The sequence below is a fragment of the Colobus angolensis genome, unplaced genomic scaffold, assembly GCF_000951035.1.
Source record: "Colobus angolensis palliatus isolate OR3802 unplaced genomic scaffold, Cang.pa_1.0 Scaffold152, whole genome shotgun sequence".
Classification (NCBI taxonomy): domain Eukaryota; kingdom Metazoa; phylum Chordata; class Mammalia; order Primates; family Cercopithecidae; genus Colobus; species Colobus angolensis.
The window spans coordinates 4,694,444-4,716,143 of record NW_012114622.1 but is presented as its reverse complement, the minus strand read 5'-3'; the positions used below and the strand labels follow the sequence as shown (position 1 = coordinate 4,716,143).

The 21,700-nt window shown below is 37.3% G+C and overlaps 1 protein-coding gene across 1 annotated transcript in view; it reads left to right on the top strand.

Moving 5' to 3' along the window:
* LOC105507765 overlaps window positions 1–21,700 on the top strand; it is a 288,182-nt gene that overhangs the window by 83,144 nt on the left and 183,338 nt on the right. The window lies entirely within an intron of this gene.

The window sequence follows — 21,700 nt, the reverse complement described above, 5'->3', positions numbered from 1 at the left end:
AGCTTTTTGTCCCTACACAGATTAAAGGGAATAGAGAATATTTTGCCAATAAACCTAGCTGGAGGAAAGCAGCTATTTTGGTAATCTATCAATTCAGACTTTTGGTTTTGGAATGTATGATATTTTCTGTGGAACCAGGACAAAAGCTGATCTTTTGCTTTATTAATTATTTGACAATAAAAATATTTGCACAGTGCTTTGTGGTTTATAATGAGATTTTTCTGGTCTAATAAAAGTTATCTCATTTCATTTTCTTAATAGTCCTCAAAGTAGGTAGATATATTATTTTTATCGATTGTGAGAATGATATTTGGAGAGAATATATATAATGCTCAGGAAAGCAACTGTTTTGAATATTTTTATACACTTTGGAAGGGCTTATTTAGATATAAGCAGAACACTCACTACAAGCCAAACTTACCAATTTTTCTGTGTCTCCTAAGAAATATTACCACAGTTTGAAAAAAATTGACATTGCTAATCTTGTTGCAGTTAGTGTGCATATTTGAATATGAAAAAAGACACTTCAAAACATTTATAATGAAACATTTCAGTGTTTCATGTTCTTTCTTCTCCAATTTGTCTGAATTTGAAAGGTTATACTGCACTACTTCAAGAAAGATTAAAGATTGGTATTTTTCAGTCAAATGTATAGAAGCAGAGAGGAGTAGAGTGATGGTTGCCAGTGGCTGGTGGTGGAAATGAGGATTGAGGAGATGTTGGTTAAAGAATACAATATTTCAGTTAAGAGGATTAAGCTCAAGAAACCTATTGTACAACATGGTGACCACAGTTAAAAACAATGTATTAGTCAGGCGCCTCATGCCTGTGACTCCAGCACTTTGGTAGGCCGAGGCGGGTAGATCACGAGGTCAGGAGATCGAGACCATCCTGGCTAATACGGGGAAACCCCGTATCTACTAAAAAAAAAAAAAAGGAAAAAAATTCAAAAAATTAGTCGGGCCTGGTGGCGGATACCTGTAGTCCCAGCTACTTGGGAGGCTGAGGCAGGAGAATGGCGTGAACCCGGGAGGCAGAACTTGCAGTGAGCCGAGATTGTGCCACTGCACTCAAGCCTGGGTGACAGAGCGAGACTCCGTCTCAAAAAATAAAATAAATAAATAAATTAATTAATTAAATTAAATTAAATTAAAACTTTAAAAAAACCCAATGTTTTGTATATTTGAAAATTGCTAAGAGAATAGATTTTAGGTGTTCTTATCTCAAAAATAATAAATATATGAGATAATGCATGGGTTAATGAGCTTGATTTAGCCATTGTGCAATATGTACATATTTCAGAACATCGTATTACACACCAAAAATACATACAAATTTTATTTGTCTATTAAATAAAAACAAGTGTTTTTCTTATTAACGTATGTTACAGCTACTTTTTTATCGTGGTAAAATACCATAATATAAACTTTACCATTTTAAATCATTTTTGATCGATCAGTTCTGTGGCATGAGAATATTCACATTGTTCTACCACCATCATTGCCATGCATTTCCAGACATTTTTCATCTTTCCAAACTGAAACTCTCTACATTAAGCTCTAAACCTCCATTTGCCCCTGTCCTCAACCCCTGGCAACCACCATTCTGCTTCCTGTTTTTTATGAATTTGATTAGGTAACTCATAAATCAAATCACACAATATTTGTCCTTTTGTGTTTGGCTTATTTCACTTGGCATAATGTCTTCAAGGTTTACCCATGTTTAGCATATATCAGAATTTTCTTCCCTTAGTCCTAAATAATATTCTATTGCATATATATATATATAGTTTATTCATTTATCCATATATTTGTGTATATATATGTGTATATATGTATGTGTGTGTATGTGCATATATATATATGTGTTTTTTTTTTTTTTTTTGACATAAGGTCTTGTTCTTGCTCTGTAACCTTGAACTCCTGGGCTCAAGTGATCCTCCCACTTCAGCCTTGAGAGTAGCTAGGACTACAGGTGTGTGCTACCACGCCCAGCTCGTTTTTTAATTTTAATTTTTTATGTTTTGTGGAGAGGGAATCTTGCTTTGTTGCCCAGTCTGGTCTCAAACTCCTGGCTTTAAGCGATCCTCCAGCTTGGCCTCCCAAAGTGCCAGGATTAGAGATTGAGCCACCCACCTGACCAGCTAAAACATTTTTAACTGAAAAATTTTATTCTTTAAAATACTACTGAGAAATCTAAGTGGGTAAACATTTTTATAAGATGGTTGGACATATGGATATAATTTCTATTTTTTATCATCCACTTTCATTCCTTGGATATTCTTGAAATATTTTGTTTGCAAACATTTATTGTTTTAACTTGAAAATCTTAATATTTATTGAGCATCTATGTGCAGTATGGAATAAGTCTCATAAAATCTGAACATCTGGCAACATGTCGGTTCACTCTTTCACACAACATTTTGTGTAACTGAGTAGCAGTTACCATCTTTAGACAGAATTTTCATTCTTTGGTGGAACACAGATTTTATATTTTCTACCTTTCTCATTTATATATGCCTAGACTGACACAGACCTGTCCTCTAGGCCTGGGCTATACTTTACATGTGTCTAGTCCAAATTAAGACATGTTGCAAATGTAAAATTCACACTGGACTTCAAAGATTTAGTATGAAAATAGATGGCAAGATAGTCCGTTAATACTTTTTGTATTAATTATATGTATAAATGATTACACTTTTGCTAAATAAAATATATTACTAAAATAAATTTTACATGTTTCTTTTTACTGCAGCTCCTACTGGATAATTTAAAATTACATGTGTGCCTCACATTAAATTATTGGTCAGTACTGATCTCAGTGTTTATATTCCAATTCAGGGGTACTAAGCCTGGGGGCCAGATCTGACTGACCACCTGCTTTGATATGATCAGAAAGTTAGAATGGCTTTCACAGATGAATATTTACGATTGATTTGATGATAGGAAACATTAGCTTTGAACTCTAATTAAGTGAAATGTTATTCTCCTAAAAAAAATTACATTCTTCTCGTTAGTAGACTTGTATTTCAAAATATTGTACTCAATTTTATTTTGAATTTTGTAAAACACATCATGAAATTCTTTTTCCTCTTGTTATTTAAGTTCATATATTTTATCCTTGTTTTTGCCTCTTGGTGTGCAAGGCCTAAAAAGTATTTACTATCTGTTTCTTTACAGAAACAGTTTGCCAACTGCTGATACAAATGGGCTGGGCAAGGCAAGTTTGAGGAGGAGCTAAGCATACTGGAAATGTTTTAGATTCCAGTCGGCAAGAGTTCTAATCTTATTAATTGGTCTAACCTCTGAGTCTTAGTTTTTCTCATCTGCAAAATGACAATAATGATTTGTTTAGGGTTATATTGAAGATGAAGATACTGTATGAGATATATTGTGGACGAGGTGACTCTAATGTCCCCTCTGTCTAGAATGCTCTTCCCCTGTCCACCTGGACTTGGTCACCTCTTGCCCACCTTTGGCTTCATAACCTGCTAGCTCAGGAGAGCATTTACTGGTCTGGTCTCCAGCCTAGGGTAGTTTCCCTCTAAATTCCACACTTCTTTTTATGCTTGTCATACTTACTCCTACTTGTCCTATGTCTGCCTTCTTTCTAAGATGTTAAGCTCCATGAGGGAAATGTCTGGCTTGTTAACCACTGTTTCCTAACCTTGACACATAATGAGTATTCAATAAATGTTTTTTGAATGATGTTGATGATGCAAAATTCTGTACATGTGACACAAAAAGAATTCAAAGGAAGGAGATTATTTTTTTCTGTGGAGATTTCAAAGTTTGTGTCTTGAGAAATGGGTCATGTTTTGGGACAGATAGCTCAAACATACTTGACTCTTCCCCACTACAGGACTTTCTTAAAGATAAGTGAGACAGTGCCAGCACTAGCACAGTGCCTGGCACATAAGTCCTCAAGAAATTATCTCTCCTCTAATAATGGATGATGATGATGAATTCAAATATTGAACATGAAAATATCAAAGGATCTAGGTTCCAGATAAAGTTGAGAGGTCAAACTTTTTGGAAAGCAAAATGGAATCCATTTCAGACTAAGTAAATTAGTCCTCCTTAGTATCCAAATTCAAACCATTCTGAACAACAAAGGTTTTAGCTCTTTTTGAAAAAGGAACAGGATTAGAAATGCAGGACAGTAAAAATTTAGAATCCAAATGAGGTTCTGAAAGTCAGAACTAAGTAAAAATAAATCTTCTGAGGTTATATATTAGTTAAAAGTTTATCCAATAAATGTCTCTTTGCCTAAAAATGCTTCTGGTCAGAGTGGTAACTGGCAGTTGTAGGGTACCTGCCCCCTCAGAGCATGAGGCTGAACACCTGGGAAGAAGAACCACATAGTAGGGCATAGTAATGCATCCACTTTAGCCTTTCACAGCAGGAATGGACCGTTGGGCTCCAGAGAGAATGGAGCCAGTAATGAAATCCAGTGCCAGGGTTCCCTTTTACAGCCTTTTCTAACCTTATACATTGTAAAAGGCCAGGTTTGCATGATGAAGATGGCTTCAGACAATGGACTCTTTTTCCTCCTTTATTTATATTTATGTATTGCACCAGACTTCAGGGCTTTCCAGAATTTCTTTTAATAATTCTATATATCCCAGCCATAATTTTCACTACAGCTCTGTTCAGGTTAACTGGTATTTGTTAAATATCTATTCTATGCTAGGCATGAGAGATGTAGAGATAAATACATACTAAGAGCTTACTTTAGAGGAGCTCAGTCTGGTGGAAGAGAGCAACACGTAAGAGACACCACTTACCACAGTGGTAAGTGCTGTGATAGCACCCTGCATAATTAATATAGGAGCACAGTAGAGGGAATCAAAATGGGCTCCTGGGCCTAGGACTGAGAAGTCAGAGCAGGCTTCCTGGAGGTAAACCAGAGCAGAGTCTGAGTGTATGTGTGAGTGTTAGTTGAGGGACAGCATTTTTATTAGTCTGTTCTCATACTGCTATGAAGAACTACCTAAGACTGGGTAATTTATGAAGAAAAGAGGTTTAATTGACTCACAGTTCCACAGGCTGTAGAAGAAGCATGGCCAGGGAGGCCTCAGGAAACTTACCATCATGGAGGAAGGTGAAGGGGAAGCAGGCACCTTCTTCACATGGCGGATCAGGAGAGAGAGTGTGAGGGGAAGTGCTACACACTGTTGAACAACTAGATCTTGTGAGAACTCACTCGCTATCATTAGAATAGCAAGGGGAAAATCTGCCCCCATGATCTAATCACCTCCTACCAGGTCCCTCTCCCAACACTGGTGGTTACAATTTAACATGGGATTTGGGTGTGGACACAGAGTCAAACCATATTATTAAAGGCAGAGCAACAGTTTGAACATTGGCACAAGTGTGTGTGTGTGTGTGTGTACGCTCATGACACTGTGTGAATGATACAGCATAGAGTTATGGTAATCTGCTTGTGTGTTTGTGTGTGTGTGTGTGTGTGTGTCTGTGTGTGTGTGTTTTTAAGACTGAGTCTGGCTCTATTGCCCAGGCTGGAGTGCAGTGGCACAATCTCAGCACACTGCAACCTCTGCATCCTGGGTTCAAGTGAGTATTGTGCCTCAGCCTTCCCAGTAGCTGGGATTAGAGGCACCCACCACCATGCCCAGCTAATTTTTGTATTTTTAGTAGAGATGGGGTTTCACCAGTTGGCCAGGCTAGTCTGGAACTCCTGACCTCAAGTGATCCGCTCACCTCGGCCTCCCAAAATGCTGGGATTACAGGCGTGAGCCACGCGACCGGCCAGTAATCTACTTTTTATCCTTATATTCTCCACAACCCACAACAGAATTTATGGTTATAACAAGTAACTATGGTAGGAATTCCCAGAGTGGGGAAGGAACTTGATAATGCGATGGGGGTTTGAAGAGTAGATTTTGAGAGTCTCTCATAATTTCGGGATGTAGGGGTATTGATGACATGAGATAGTTGTATAACATAAGAATAACTATGACATAGCCTAAGGGCAAGTCAAAGTTGTAAGGAAGGGGATGGGAGAAGAAGCAGATGAGGAGGGAGAAGCCAGATAGTAATGCCATGATAAAGACCTTGGGTTTTTAACTTGTAGGCAGTAGGGAGTCACTGAGGGGTTTGGAGTGGACAGTGAGATTGTCAGATTTTTGTCTTACATTAGAACTCAAAAACCAGCTAAATCCAAAATATAGATATATGTATGGTGTAGTCTGCTCAAGGTTAAAAATTTTTTGACCCAGTATTGAGAATATATCCAAACTTTAGAGTCTGTATTCCCTTATGGCAACACTATGTAGAGATAAATAGCAGCTGGCTCACTGGATGGTGAAAGAAACCATTTTTCTCTCACTTCCCACACATTAAAGCCCATGAAAAGATTCCTGAGTGTTCCAATTTTGCTCATTCCTGAACTAATTATGCTGTTCTGTGGTTGGTCAGGACTGAGCCAATTAGCCCACCCCATCATGGCATAGTTTGCCATGATTGTTGTCTCTCGACTAGGACCAAATGAAATGGGAAGAGTCAGTAACCTCTTGGATGGCCACAGGTGCAGAGTGTAGGTGTAGGCACACCACAAAACAGTAGAAAGTAGAAAGACAGTAAATAATTTCAACAAATGTGTGAGCTGATGTGCTCCAGCTGTGAATACACTGTTTTGGTGACACAAAGGAGATGACAAACTGCCTCAGGAAAGGCGACCCAAGGAGATTAGAGAGGACTTTAGTAAGCAGAGAAATAGGGGGAGAGAATTTTCCCAAAACACTCCTAGGATTTACTTGTTATCTCTGCCTAATTATTTCACTCTCAAGCAACTCCTGGTTTAAACAGTAGATCACATGTTTACCCTGTATAGCGCAACACTGTGGTGGAGACATTTAGCTTTCCATTAGAATCATTCCTTTCTTTTTTTGAAATACAACTATACTCTATCTCCCAGCCTAACTTGCAGTTGGAAATGGCCATGTGACTAAGTTCTCTCCAATGGAACGGAGGCAAAAATGATGTGTCTTCATTAGCGACAGAGTTGAGGATTATGGAAATAAAAAGACAATGTGCTTCTATCCCTATTCCAAACTTCTTGTGTCACAAGTCTAATTTGCACTGTGATGAGGGGAGAGCTTTCAATTAGACATGAAATGAAAAAATTGAACCAGGTTGAATTAAAAATTATTCATATTTAATTTTATTTTTAATTGACAAATAATAATATATATTTATGAGATACGATGTGATGTTATGAAAAACACACACACATCATGGAATGATGACATCAAGTGAATTAACATGTCCATTACCACATAATTATCACTGTTGGGTGGTGAGCACATTTAAAATTTTGAAATACATACAACATATTATTAACTAGGATCACTATGTTGTGCAATAGATCACTAAAACTTATTCCTTCTAATGGAAACTTTGTACTTTTTGACCTTTGTACCTGTTGACCTTTGTACCTTTTGATGACTGTAGGTGACTAAATAGTTATTTGTCTGCTTGAGATGATTTTAAGGAACATTTGAATACACTGCTATGCAGAATAAGCAAGTTGTCAACTAATATGGCGATGTGATACCATTTCTGTAAACATAACATTCACGTACTTTACATGTACCTGTATTTCTATACACGTGCATAGGAAAATGTCTAAAATATTAAATACAAAACTGTTAACAGCACCTCTGAGTATTCATTAATTGTTGTATTGTGTTAGAATGCATTAATGGATATTTTTGATATGAAAAAATAACAACATTGGGTGCTGTTTTTGATAATCCTAGAGACGAAGTAGAGGTTAGGTAAGTTTCATTAATAATTGCAGACAGCCAGTGGATCTTTATCCAGTTTCTTTTTTGTATAATCTTCCAAAATGAATTCTCCTAGATTAAAGGCTCCAAATGTAATTTATTTTCTCATTATATTATAAAAAATCATGTTAATAGAATTCTGATTTTTGACTCTAGGCTTTCATAATTTTATGCTTCAATTTGAATTTAAAAATTGCCAGTTTGTTGCTATTTTTTCATTTTATCATATTTTCTGGTGTATCGAAGACGGAATTAGAAATCATAAGCGTTGAAGTTAGACATGCCTGGATTTGAATCCCAGTTTTTCAATTTTCTTTGCCCTGTGTTCATGAGCATGCTACTTAACCTCTTTAAGCATCATTTACACAAACGTGCTGAAGTTATTTTGAGAGCTGAATAGATACAGTATCTGCAGTGCCCAGAATAGTGTGACAGAGTAGGCAGTGAGTATTCCACCCTTTTCTCTTCCTCATCTTTGTTCTCGTTTCTGTTCACTTTTAAGAAGCAGGAAATATAGTTTAATGCAATTCTTAAATAAGAATTTATTAATCTTCCATTGCCCTACACTAATTTACAGTACCTTCTTTTTTTCGATTCTCACAAAAGTTTAGTAGACTGTTGGCAATTTTAAAAGCAAAGAGTTGTAATAGTTTATCTCCTTTTGTCTATTTTTATAAATTTTAGGTTTTCTTTTGAATTATATTTGATCTTTTAAAAATTGATTGGAAATTGGGGAAAAGCAATTATGTTGGAGAAAGTGTGTACATAGATTAGATGATAAGAACTAAGTACAGTAGTAAATTAGACATATTGGTGGGTGACAAGGAAAGGAGTATTAAAAAGAGGCTTTCTTATTACAAAATTAATGCATCTCTTTCTCTTTATATAGATAGAAAGATAGATATTGTAGAAAATTTAATTGAGTAAAGCTGATGTAAATTAAAAAGAAAGAGGATTATACTACTCATCATGGCCTCACTATTCTGAGTAGCTATTCTCAATATTTTGGCATGTGCCTTTTTGATATATACTGATCCATATTTAAAGTTTTATTTACTTTCTGAGACTTGGTTTTTCATTTAATATACTGATTTTTTCCCATTGTTAAATATTTCATGGCATTATTTTAAATAGATGATGACATTCTACCCTACAGGTTTATTTTACTAATCCCCTTATTTTTGAACATTTACATAGTATGCAATCCTTTTACTATTGCAAGCAATGTTTTGTCATCCTCTTAGTCAATCTTTGGGTGCATATCCGTAATTATTTCCTGTGACAAATTTTTAGAAGTGGAATTTCTGGCAAATTAAAACTACAATGAGAGATGCCACATTACTCCTGAAAGAATGGCCATAATTAAAAAGTCAACAAACGATAGCTGTTAGTATGGATGTGGTGAAAAGGCAACACTTTTAAATTGCTGATGGGAAGGTAAATTAGTACACCCCCCATGGAAAACGGTACGGAGATTCCTTAAAGAACTAAAAGTAGAACAACCATTTGATCCAGCAATCCTACTGTGTCTGGAATTTATTCCTTCCAGTGGGGTCTTGGTCTTGCTGACTTCAAGAATGAAGCCGCGGACCCTTGCGGTGAGTGTTACATTTCTTAAAGATGGTGTGTCCGGAGTTTGTTCCTTCAGATGTTCAGATGTGTCCGGAATTTCTTCCTTCTGGTGGGTTTACGGTCTCGCTGACTTCAGGAGTGAAGCTGCAGATCTTTGCAGTGAGTGTTACAGCTCTTAAAGGTGGCATGTCTGGAGTTGTTTGTTCCTCCTGGTGGGTTTGTGGTCTCGCTGACTTCAGGAATGAAGCTGCAGACCCTCGTGGTGAGTGTTACAGCTCATAAAGGTAGAGCGGACCCAAAGAGTGAGCAGCACCAAGATTTACTGTGAAGAGCGAAAGAACAAAACTTCCAGAGCATGGAAGGGAACCCCAGCGTGTTGCCACTGCTGGCTGGGGCGGCCAGATTTTATTCCCTTATTTGGCCCTGCCCACATCCTGCTGATTGGTCTATTTTACAGAGCGCTGATTGGTCCATTTTACATAGTGCTGATTGGTCCATTTTACAGAGTGCTGATTGGTGTGTTTACAGTCCTTTAGCTAGACACAGGGTGCTGATTTGGTGCATTTTTACAGAGTGCTGATTGGTGTGTTTACAATCCTTTAGCTAGACACAGAGCACTGATTGGTGCTTTTACAATCCTCTAGCTAGACAAACGTTCTCCAAGTCCCCCCTCGACCCAGAGAGTCCAGATGGCTTCACCTCTCACTACTAATAGGTACTTACCCAAAGGAAAAGAAGTCATTGTAAGAAAAAGACACATGCACATATGCATGTTTATAACAGCACAATTTGCAAATGCCCATCAACCAATGAGTGGATTAAGAAAACGTGGTATATATACACCATAAAATACTACTCAGTCATAAAAAGGAATAAAATAATGTCTTTCGCAGCAACTTGAACAAAGCTGGAGGCCATTATTCTAAGTAAGGTAACTCAGGAATGGAAAACCAAATATCGCATGTTCTCATTTATAACTGGGAGCTAAGCTTTGAGGATGCAAAGGCATAAGAGTAATATAATGGACTTTGGGGACTTGAGGGGAAATTGGGAGGGGGTGAGGGATAAAATAGTACATATTGGGCACTGTGTATACTGCTTGGGTGACAGGTGCACCAAAATCTCAGAAATCCCCACTAAAGAACTTATCAATGTAACCGAAAACCACCTGTACCTCGGAAACTATTGAAATAAAAAAAGAAGTGGAATTTCTGGATCATAGACTGTAAACATTTTTTTTTTTTTTTTGAGATGGAGTCTTGCTCTGTCACCAGGCTGGAGTGCAGAGGCACTATCTCTGCTCACTGCAACCTCTGCCTCCCAGGTTAAAGCGATTCTCCTGCCTCAGCCACCCTAGTAGCTGGAGCTACAGGCATGTGCCACCATGCCTGGCTAATTTTTTTTTTTTTTCTATTTTTTGTAGAGATGGGGTTTCACCATGTTACTCAAGCTGGTATCAAACTCCTGAGCAGGCGATCCACCAGCCTTGGCCTCCCAAAGTGCTGGGATTGCAGGCATGAACCACTGCACCCAGTCAAAGATTGTACACATTTTTAAGGTTTAATATTCTTTGGCAAATTTTCCTCTACATAATTGTAGCATTTATGTTTTCACTAGCAATAAATAAAAACACCAGTCCTTAAATTCACTAATCTTTATCATCCACCAATTTTTTTGACCGTTTGGTAATTTAAAACACTTCATCTCATTGTTTTAGTTTTAATTATTCTATTAGTAGTAGTATTGAACTTTTTTGTGTGTATTTTCTTTTGCTGTATGTATTTTTTCTTTTATGTTATGTGTTTACTTTCTTTGCCCTTACTTTCCTTGGCTTTTATCTTTTTATGAAAGATTTTAAAAATCTGTCTGAAAGTGCACTTCACATATTGAGCATATTAACTTATTGTCACATCGCAAATATTTTCTGAGTATGTTGTTGCTTTTGATCTTATTAAAGTTCCTTTTTGAGGTATAGTTCCAGACTTTCATTTCATTAATTCTATCCATATTAGACTTAGAAAGACCCGCTTCCTTTTAGACTTTATGACTCCAACTATATTATCTTCTATAACTTTTATTATTATATTTAAATCTTTAAGTTACCAAAAATGTGTCAAGTAAAAAAAAAATGCCTCTAACATGTTTTTCTAAAGTGAGAGTCAATTGTCCTGTTCAATAGTACCTGTTTCATAATTCACTCTTTCCTAGTTGATTTGAAATTTGGGCCACAATCCCTATCTGAGCCCTGGATGCTCGATGTATTGTGGAAATTCAGATTGTTTTGGGATTTTAGAAAAGTAATGAAGTACATAAACCATATATCTGTATGCATATGGTGACAGGACAGAGGCAGATTGAGCTTCATGGATGAAGTTGGACCAATGTTGGACCACAAAGGATTGATGGAGTTTGTCTGGATGATGGAGTCTATACCAGATGGGCAGAGAGGCAGGAGAAATACTCGAAGATAGGAATGAGCATGTTGAGGAAACCAATCTGAAGAGGTCTTTACTAGCTAATTACTGGAAGTAGCCATACTGGAGCTGAAAGGTACATCATGCCCAGCTCAAGCCACATTCTCACTCTGCTCTATAAGGGTGGTGGCCTATCTGGCTTATTTTTTCTGGATCCCAGAATTCTGAATGCAGTTCTCAAGTTCTTTGATTCAGATAATTACTTTAGTAGGTGAGAAATGCACAGAGAAAATGTGGTTCTTCTCTTTGGGTAGAGTAATGAGAAAATTTGAATGAGGAAAAGTAGACAGGACTGGCCTCACTGAAGTGGCAGCTTGAGCAGAAAGAATAGAGAGACAGCCTGGCACACGTGATTCTCAGCTGAACTCTCAAGATGTTTTGGAGCATTCATAAACAACTTATGATGTTTTATTTGATACACTTAATTGTCCTTCTCAATTTGGTAAGTACCAGCTTATCACCCTAAAGATGTGCAGTGTGGCTGCATTTTATTCCTCTCCTTTGTCTTACAAATCCTGTTTTGTCTTTGTTCCTTGGCTTAGTCTATCAATATATTACATCACATGCATGTATATAATTTGTAGCAAAATAACTAAATGACTGAGTTATATTCTGACACTAATATTACTTTCTTCCTGAGCTCTCACCCACTGGATAGTGGGGGCAAAATAACTGAATGTCTAAATCAGTTTAAAGCTTAGTTTAATCCAGTTTTTTTTTTTTTTTTGAGAAGGAGTCTCGCTGTGTTCCCCAGGCTAGAGTGCAGTGGCATGATATTGACTCACTGCAACCTCCACCTCCCAGGTTCAAGGATTGTTTTACCTCAGCCTCCTGAGTAGCTGGGATTACCTGCTTCCACCACCATGCCTGGCTAATTTTTTTTTTTTTTTTTTTTTGTATTTTTGGTAGAGATGGAGTTTCACCATGTTGGCCAGGCTGGTCTTGAACTCCTGACCAGGTGATCTGCCCATCTTGGCATCCCAAAGTGCTGGGAATATAGGTATGAGCCACCATGCCTGGCCCTAGTCATTTAAATCATTATTTTAGGTCATGATTTCTCTCAGAAAGCCTCTCCTTTTCCCTGTTGGTTTCCTTAAGCTGCAATATGGAAGAAGGGGTTGTGTGACTTTCATATCCTCAAGGCATTGGGGGAAGAGGCCTCTGATGTTGTGCTGCCTTTTGGAGTGTATACATTGGCACGGCAGCTGCTGGTCGATGGAAGGGTGGCCCATGTTCACTTGGCTGTTGGATGCCCCACTGGCCTGCAGTGTGTGAACTTGTGGTCCATTCTTTTGGCTCAGGCCTTTTTTATGGTGGTTCTTCCTAGATGATCCAACCTAAAGTTGACTTCCTTGGTTATCAGAAACTCCTTCTAACCTCTGGCTGAAACACCCACTTGACCTTGGCTTAACTGGTCTGTGACACTATCATCACTAGAGAGCCCTCTTTCCTTGACTATGCCAATATCCTGTGACAAACTTCCCACCTTAACTCTCAGTTACTTCCACGTCCTAGGATACATGAAAACCAAGCGTGGTTCAGAAAACCTCAATCTCAGGCCTCCTTCCGCCTGCCTTTGATATGTCATTGTGTCGAGGTGGCTGTATCCTGGGTTGCTACAGAAGAAGCTACAGAATAGCTTCTTCCTTTGTCTTAATATTAAGGGGAGCAAGGCAGAAGCCCCTTCTGCCTAAGGATTTGTTTTCATTTACCTGTTACTTGTCTTCCTCCCTAAGCTACACCCTGTAGAAGGAACATTTAGGACTCACTCATCTGGCTATTTGAGTTTTCTTTTCCATTTTCTTAGACTTCTTCCTATATTTTCTCTAGTTCAGAAGGGGCAGAGATTTTATTTTATTTCTATGTTGTATCTTTCTTATTCCTCACTCCAGCGAAGGTTCAACAACAGACAGAGTCCTTACTCTTAACTTTAAAGGGGGAGATTTGTGGGCCGAGCCTTCTAAATTTAGCTGTGTATATATGTTAATTGGGAGGAGTAAAGGTTTTTCTTGAGAGGCAAATTCTCTCTCAAGGAAACAGCCTTTTTTGCAAGCATATTGTCTTGTTGCACAATTCCATTGTACACCTAGCAACAATATTATTGTGACAAGTTCTAGGGATGCCTGGGGACTAATTTTAACAGCTTTGTACTTGCAAAGGCCTGAAAGAAAAGCACGTTGATAATTTGAAAAATGATTACCCTGGTTATATTATCCATTACAATATATGAAGGACTTCTTTAAACTTGCGACATGATTAAGATATTTGAGTTGGATACCTTAGGTTCCAAGGAATAGAGACTCGCTCAGATATTCTAAACTCGTGGGACATTTACTGTGAGGACATATGTGACATATCTATTAGGGCTGATGGGTTGCAATCAGTGGGAGCTGATCCAGGCTAACTTAGGCAAAACCAGAATTTAATAGGATGCAGGTGGTAGCCCATGGAATTCAAGGGAAGGCCAAGGAAAGGGTCTGTAGAGAGTGGGTATCACTCTGGACATCTCGAACTAAAGGACAATCTCTTTACAGTGCTGCTAATGGGACAGATTTTCTCTAATTCTTCATGCCTCTAAGTGGCTCCCTTCATGACTGTCTCTTAAGAGAGAGGCTGATTGGCCTGGCCAGGGTCAGGGGCCCACCCCTTTGTTTGTGGAGCACAGTTCCTCCAAAACTCAGAGTGGCAGTGGAAGATATTCTGATCATGGCAGAATATCTAAGCAAAAAGTTTATACTCTGGCTACTGAGTCAGGACTAATTTAGAACCATTTTCTCCACAGAATGTGTGAGAGCTAGAATTTATTATTACTTAAAACAAAACAGAAAACAGGAAAGGAAAAAGATCTTAAAATCCATTTAAGGCTGGGCACCGTGACTCACACTTGTAATCCCAAGAGTCTGGGAGACGGAGGTGGGCGGATCACTTGAGCTCAGGAGTTTGAGACCAGCCTGGGCAACATGGCAAAACCCCATCTCTACCAAAAATACAAAAAACTAGTGGGCATGGGATAATCGCTTGAGCCTGGGAGGCGGAGGTTGCAGTGAGCCAAGATTGTACCACTGCACTCTAGCCTGGACGACAGAGCAAGAAAGACCTTGTCTCAAAAAATAAAATAAAATAAAATAAAATAAAATAAAATAAATAAAAAGTTTCTTTAAGCGCTTAGTAAGTTTTGAAGAATTCCCTTTTTTGTCCTTTTAGACAAATTATAACCCTTTTAAAATAATACTGTTTTAAAATAGTTGTGTTTTGGTTTGCTGATTATCAAATATTATGATGGTTTCTTTTATACCTTCTCTCTTAAACTGCTCTTAAGAAGCTACAGGCTGTGGTCAAAGTAGTGTCTTTCAAAGAATTAGCAAGGATGGGAGAGGAATCCCTGACTTTGGAAGCTTGGGCTGCATTAACCATCACTAATGCTCAATGCCTTAGAGCTAATTTATGGCAGAGATAGAATTCATAGCCAGTTATAAATGAAAGGTTTCTATCTTTTCTCCAAGATGAGAAGTGGCACTCTTGAATTTCTTTATAGAGGGACTTAAGTGAGATTACATTATAAAAAGTAGGGGCTAGGTCAGGACTTAGTTAAGGCATCTCTAAGATTGCCACTGAGTTAAGCATGTATAGCTTGAGGGAATGTAATTGAGCCAATGCAGAGCTGAGAACTGAATCTTCAGTTCTGCCTGCATTGTAAGACTGGGCTCTTGGCACATATTCTCCACTTATATTTAAGTTCAGAAATAGATTAAGTATGGGTTCACACTAACCATCTAGTACTTTGCTTTCCAATATGAATATACCTTCTACTACTTTAGCTGATTGGATCAGCCATGCCCTTTCTCTGTGCTTCTTCCTCAAGGTTCAGCTTGTCTTCTCCCCTCCCTCTCCCAAAGTCATGTCCAGCCACTTCACTCATTTTACTTAGAACTAGTTTCATCATGTAATTAATTATTAATTAAAAATAATAAATATATTACTTACTAATAATGCCCCATATTACCACTTCTCATCCTTTTCTAGCCAGATACTACCTATTACTTATACTTCTCCATCTCCAGCCACTCCATCCCTAAATCATATTTCTGTCCTTCTTACTTATAGACTGTATTGTTTTTGTGTCCATTTGGCTGTTATGATGTGCCTTGTGTCATATATTGTTTCTCACTTCCTATTATTTTTTAATTGTCTCCTTAACCATATTTGTCTCCTTAACCTATTTGTATCTGGAAAAATGTCTAGTACAGTTTGTTGCATGTGGAAACATGTCATATTATTTAATGCTATGATTTTCTAAATTATGAGGGAAAGTGCGATCAGTTTGGTTCAGCTCAGGTTCCCAACTCCCTCCTTGCCCACAACTACAATTTTAATCAAAAGCTAAGCTTTTGTGAAAGTTTTAGAGGCTAAAAGACAATAAAAGACCATTTTTTAACTTGCCCAGTTTAGTTATAAACCTTGAAGCATGGTCTTGTGCTTCTTCATAGTCCCTAGTCTGATTCGAAATTAATTATAGGTATTTAACAATTATTAAGATCAAATAAATAAGATTATAATATCTTATTAATTTTAGAAATTTTAAAAACATTTAAATTAATTTTAAGTCAAAGATAGTTGGAATGTATCCTTAATTTATCACAAATGTTGAGCACATGAAGTCATTCTTTAAAGAAATTCTATTATCCTAAAATATAATACCTTCTCTATTAACTTATATGTGTAATAGAGATAAAAGAAGCATATGAGTGCATATGTGTATACACACACACACACACACACACACTTTGAAAACTCCATTTGATAGTCCTAAGAATCAACCTTACTATTTATGGCAGAACAGATAGCATTTATTTGATATGTTGACCTTTCCACCAGTTTGATTTTATGCATCTGAACTTTTCAAACCAATGCCTGGATTTTGGATTCATTTTTGTGGACAGGTGGGAAACCAAAAATATCAGTCTTATCCAATTTGAAAGGGTACAGACTCATTTATTGCTTAATTCTTTTACCAGATATTTTTTGTGTGGCCACTCTTAATTCCAGTAATGCATTTCCAGATACACATTAACTAGGTTGACCGAATTCAGAGTTTTCTGGACATCCATATACCAAATAGTGGCTTCCCCCACTCTCCCAGCAGCCACCTTCCGTTCCCATACATAAATGGCAGCCAGCAATGGCTAGAAACAAAGGACTCTCTCCTAGTCCCTGAATACAGTGACATTCATTCTGAGAGAAGCTGGGGCAGCTCTTTGAAAGCTGACTTCTTCAGCTCGACAATAACACACAATGAGTTATTGACTTGTTTATATACGGAGCTCTTTTCAGTAACTAACTCTGACTCCCACAGTCTGGACAAATGATTGATTTCGTGGTTAGAAAAAGAGAAAGCTCTTGCGCTAAACTCTGTAGTGCAAACTACTTCTTCTCCATTTGTTCTGTAACTGAATAGGACCTTATTAAAATGCACTTTCCAAAAAAATACCTGCAGCTGGCCTTTATAACGATGTTTTGTATATATAAATAAGTAATTTGTCCCAGTCTTTTGTATATGAACAGACCATTGGGAAACTTGTCAATATATATGAAGGCTGATTATCGTGTTGTTTCTGCTGAAACAGTATTACCTATATTGATCTGCATGTAAAATATGGATCAAATATTTATTAATAGATCAATTAATCTATTGATCTCATGAAAACTTTGGACTTTTTATATTAATAGGTTCAGTTTTCTTGTTGGGTCATGTTGATTCATTAAGCACATTTTATATAACACATATAATATACTTCACATTTAAATCATTAGCTATTCTTAATACAGAGAAAACGACATGCAGAACTATAGTTCAGAGCAATGAGAGTTTGGTTGGACTAAAAGGCTTTTCCCCCTTTGGCTAGTACCTATCTGGAATGTCAATATGAATTAGGTAGACAGAACACACTAGCTGGTTAAATTACTGTACCTTGTCTAAAGATATTAATAATCGAACTCTAGAGTTACTGTAGTATTTTCTCCTATAAAATAGATTTTTAAAGATCTTAACATGTTGTTAAAATTTTTACACAATCTGTATGATTTTTCTAAGCACACTCTAAAATATTTTGGGGAGAGTTAAAAAGAAAATCCATCATTGGTTAGTGATGCACGTAGGATGGGATCACTGCTGTTCTGACTGTATTTCTCCAGCAGGAGGTCTTGAGCCTGTTTTCCCCTCTAGGATGTCCATAAGAGAGCTTCCTGAGCCAGCAAACATTTGAAGAATTCCTCAAAATTAAGAGCACTTTTAATTATGGTCACAAGAGGCTACATGTTTTAAAAAGAACTATATATTACTAAACTGTGACCCCTTAGGGCTTTGGAGAGGGCACAATGCCTGAAACCTTAGTATTAATAGTTTTAAGTAAACTGATATAGTTTGGAAGGTAACAATCAATGGATATTATTTCATTGGAATCTGTTACTTCAGGTACACCTTTGCGGATTTTTTTCCTTTAGTTTCTAAACTAACTGCTTGATGTGAATTTATTCCTTTTTATCTTCTGTTTGTCTAACCAGACCATTTTCCTGAAACAATTTTGTTCAGTTTTCTTTGCCAGAGCCATTATGTTTCTTGTTTATTTCATTTCAGATACTGTTCTTGACTAGTTTCTTGATTGTTCTATTATGGTTCCCACTGGTATTGAATGAACCCAACTTCAACCTAAGTATGTATGGCTAATGTTTGTTACAAGTTTTAAAAATCTTAGCAGCAAGGCCTGACAAAAATGATGAATGAAACCTTCCTGTTTAGCTTCTTAGATTTTAGTGTGCACAATGAATATTTGAGGATGCCTTCTTATATTTAAAAGGGACAAGATGTACTTAGAACCAAGTGACTTGATTTCCTCCTCCCCTATATGGTGGGGATTTGATTTTTCAGTTATATGCAAATTTTATCAACCTTTCTGTTTCCAATTTTTAATTTTTGAAATCTCTACCCTTCTTCACACATGAAAAATCGATCTCAGAAATATCAAACCCATTGACAAAAAGTTATTTCATATATTTTAGATAAGAACAGTGAATCAAAAGCATATAGTTTTATTTTAATGAAGAAACAGGATATTCTCATCAAAGGTGACAGGAGAGAAGAATCCTACCATTGTTACCATGTCGTGGGGTTTAAGGGAAAGATGCTGTTAGCACTGCATATTATTAATACCTCAGGCTGAAAATGCCCTTTCTTAATTTGACTTTTTACTTTCGGTAATTTCCTCTAAATGATTTCATTAAAATGTGTGTTTTAGAATGCCTTGTCTATTTCCAGAAAAGGCCCCATCTGTGTATCCTTATAATTTGGTGACCATTTATTTCTTAATATCTTACTGCACTTCCCTTTTGGGATTATGCTGTGATGGTTGTCAGTAGCATCGGTCTGTTTTCCCCCTTTTATGTAGATTAGTTTAATGCTTCTTTAGAAGTTGAATATTAGAGTGGAGGTGATTTTTTTCCAACTATGGTGCTTTCAAAGGCAAAGAATTCCCACCTTTTAAATAAAAAGTTCCTTGGCAGCAGTTCTAAATGTCATGGCCCTGAAAACGCATTAGCATGGGCCTCACCTGCTGTGGCACCAAAGAGTTTCATGGTTCTGTTTTTGTTTTGTTTTGCTTCCCTTTAACAAAGATCTGCTCCAAAGTTTTTGCATTGGGAAATCAATTTTGTAAAGAATAGATGAACTTGGTAAATATTCTCCAGCCTGGTCCCTCTCTTCTACACCCATTTCCTCTCGAGATGAGAACTCCCCTGATAAAATAAACAGATGCTTTAAACCAATATGTTGTGCCATGGTTCACACTTAGGCTTACATGTGTGGAAGTTGAGCTTGATATTTAAGTTTTCTTAGCATTAAGTGCTTTTTTGTATCATTTAACCACAGTACAAATATATTCCTTGGGAATAGTTTCACATAATGAGGTTTATTGCGGCACTATTCACAATAGCAAAGACTTGGAATCAACCCACATGTCCATCAGTGACAGACTGGATTAAGAAAATGTGGCACATACACACCATGGAATACTATGCAGCCATAAGAAATACTATGCAGCCATAAGAGTTCGTGTCCTTTGTAGGGACATGGATGCAGCTGGAAACCATCATTCTCAGCAAACTGTCACAAGAACAGAAAACCAAACACCGCATGTTCTCACTCATAGGTGGGAATTGAACAATGAGATCACTTGAACACAGGAAGGGGAACATCACACACTGGGTCCTATTGTGGGGACGGTGTAGGGGGGAGGGATAGCATTAGGAGATATACTTAATGTAAATGACGAGTTAATGGGTGCAGCACACCAACATGGCGCATGTATACATATGTAACAAACCTGCACGTTGTGCACATGTACCCTAGAACTTAAAGTATAAAAATAAAAAACAAATAAATAAATAAGAAAAGATTTTTCAAAAACTCTTTATCACTGATTCTCATTCTAGGGCAGGGATTGGCAAACCACTGCTTGTTGGCCAAATTCAGCCTGCTACGTGTTGTTATTGTTGTTTTTTAAAGTTTTGTTGAAGCATAGCCATGCTCATATATGTGTGTGTGTGTGTGTGTGTGTGTATGTGTGTGTGTAGTCTATTTCATGCTACAATGGCAGAGTCAAGTAATTGCTACAGAGATTGCATTCTCCCTCTGCCCCCACAAAACCTAAAATATTTACGATCTGGCCCTTTACAGAAACATTTCCCAGCTCCTTATGTAGGGTGATCATCAGAATCACCAAAAGATTGCTGGGCCTTTTCTCTCTACCAAAACAGAATCTCTGATATACTGAGCTGTGTCTCATATCATTGGATGAAGTGTCTACAGGTTTAATACTATTATTCTAGTATGTATGCACATCTAGATTCAAGAGATCATATTTTTGAACCTCCCTTCCTCTATTTGATGCCAAATATAGGAGTAAGTCTTCAGGTAGGGTTTGGATTAAAGATTTATGTTCACTCAAACATGATTTTCCAGGCATACAATTGAGAAAGCTTACTTAAAACAACAACACTAACAAAACAAAATGTAAAAACATGGTTGTTATTCATTTTCACTCCAATCCTCAATAAGGAAATATGGTATGGCAAGTCCGTTGCTAAAGCATTATTAAATATTCCAATTCAGAGGGTTCTGTATTAGGCTCTTATTCTCTATTAATGTCAGTCTGTTGAGCAAATATTATTTTGGGAGTTTAACATCATTTTTGTTTGAAAATAAGAATTTCATTAAAAAACACAACAATTGGCCAGGCGCGGTGGCTCAAGCTTGTAATCCCAGCACTTTGGGAGGCCGAGACGGGCGGATCACTAGGTCAGGAGATTGAGACCATCCTGGCTAACACGGTGAAACCCCGTCTCTACTAAAAAATACAAAAAACTAGCCGGGCGAGGTGGCGGGCACCTGTAGTCCCAGCTACTTGGGAGGCTGAGGCAGGAGAATGGCGTAAACCCGGAAGGCAGAGCTTGCAGGAGCTGAGATCCGGCCACTGTACTCCAGCCTGGGCGACAGAGCCAGACTCTGTCTCAAAAAAATAAAAAAAATAAAAAAAATAACAATTTCATGTTTTGTATGAAAATAGCATTTGTTTCTATAAGGACTATTTATAGAGAAATACAGAATGGGCCACATTTATTTTTTATAACACATGGGTTAGCAGCAGTAGTGGAAGACCTTTATCTAGCTTTGTAAATGGAGCAGGTTTGAGGTAACTGTTTATGTATTTAGATGCATGATCCTTTATCATGAAATACCATAAATGATTTAGCACCATTCTAGACTGTTGAACTGACACTTTTGGTTTATGTC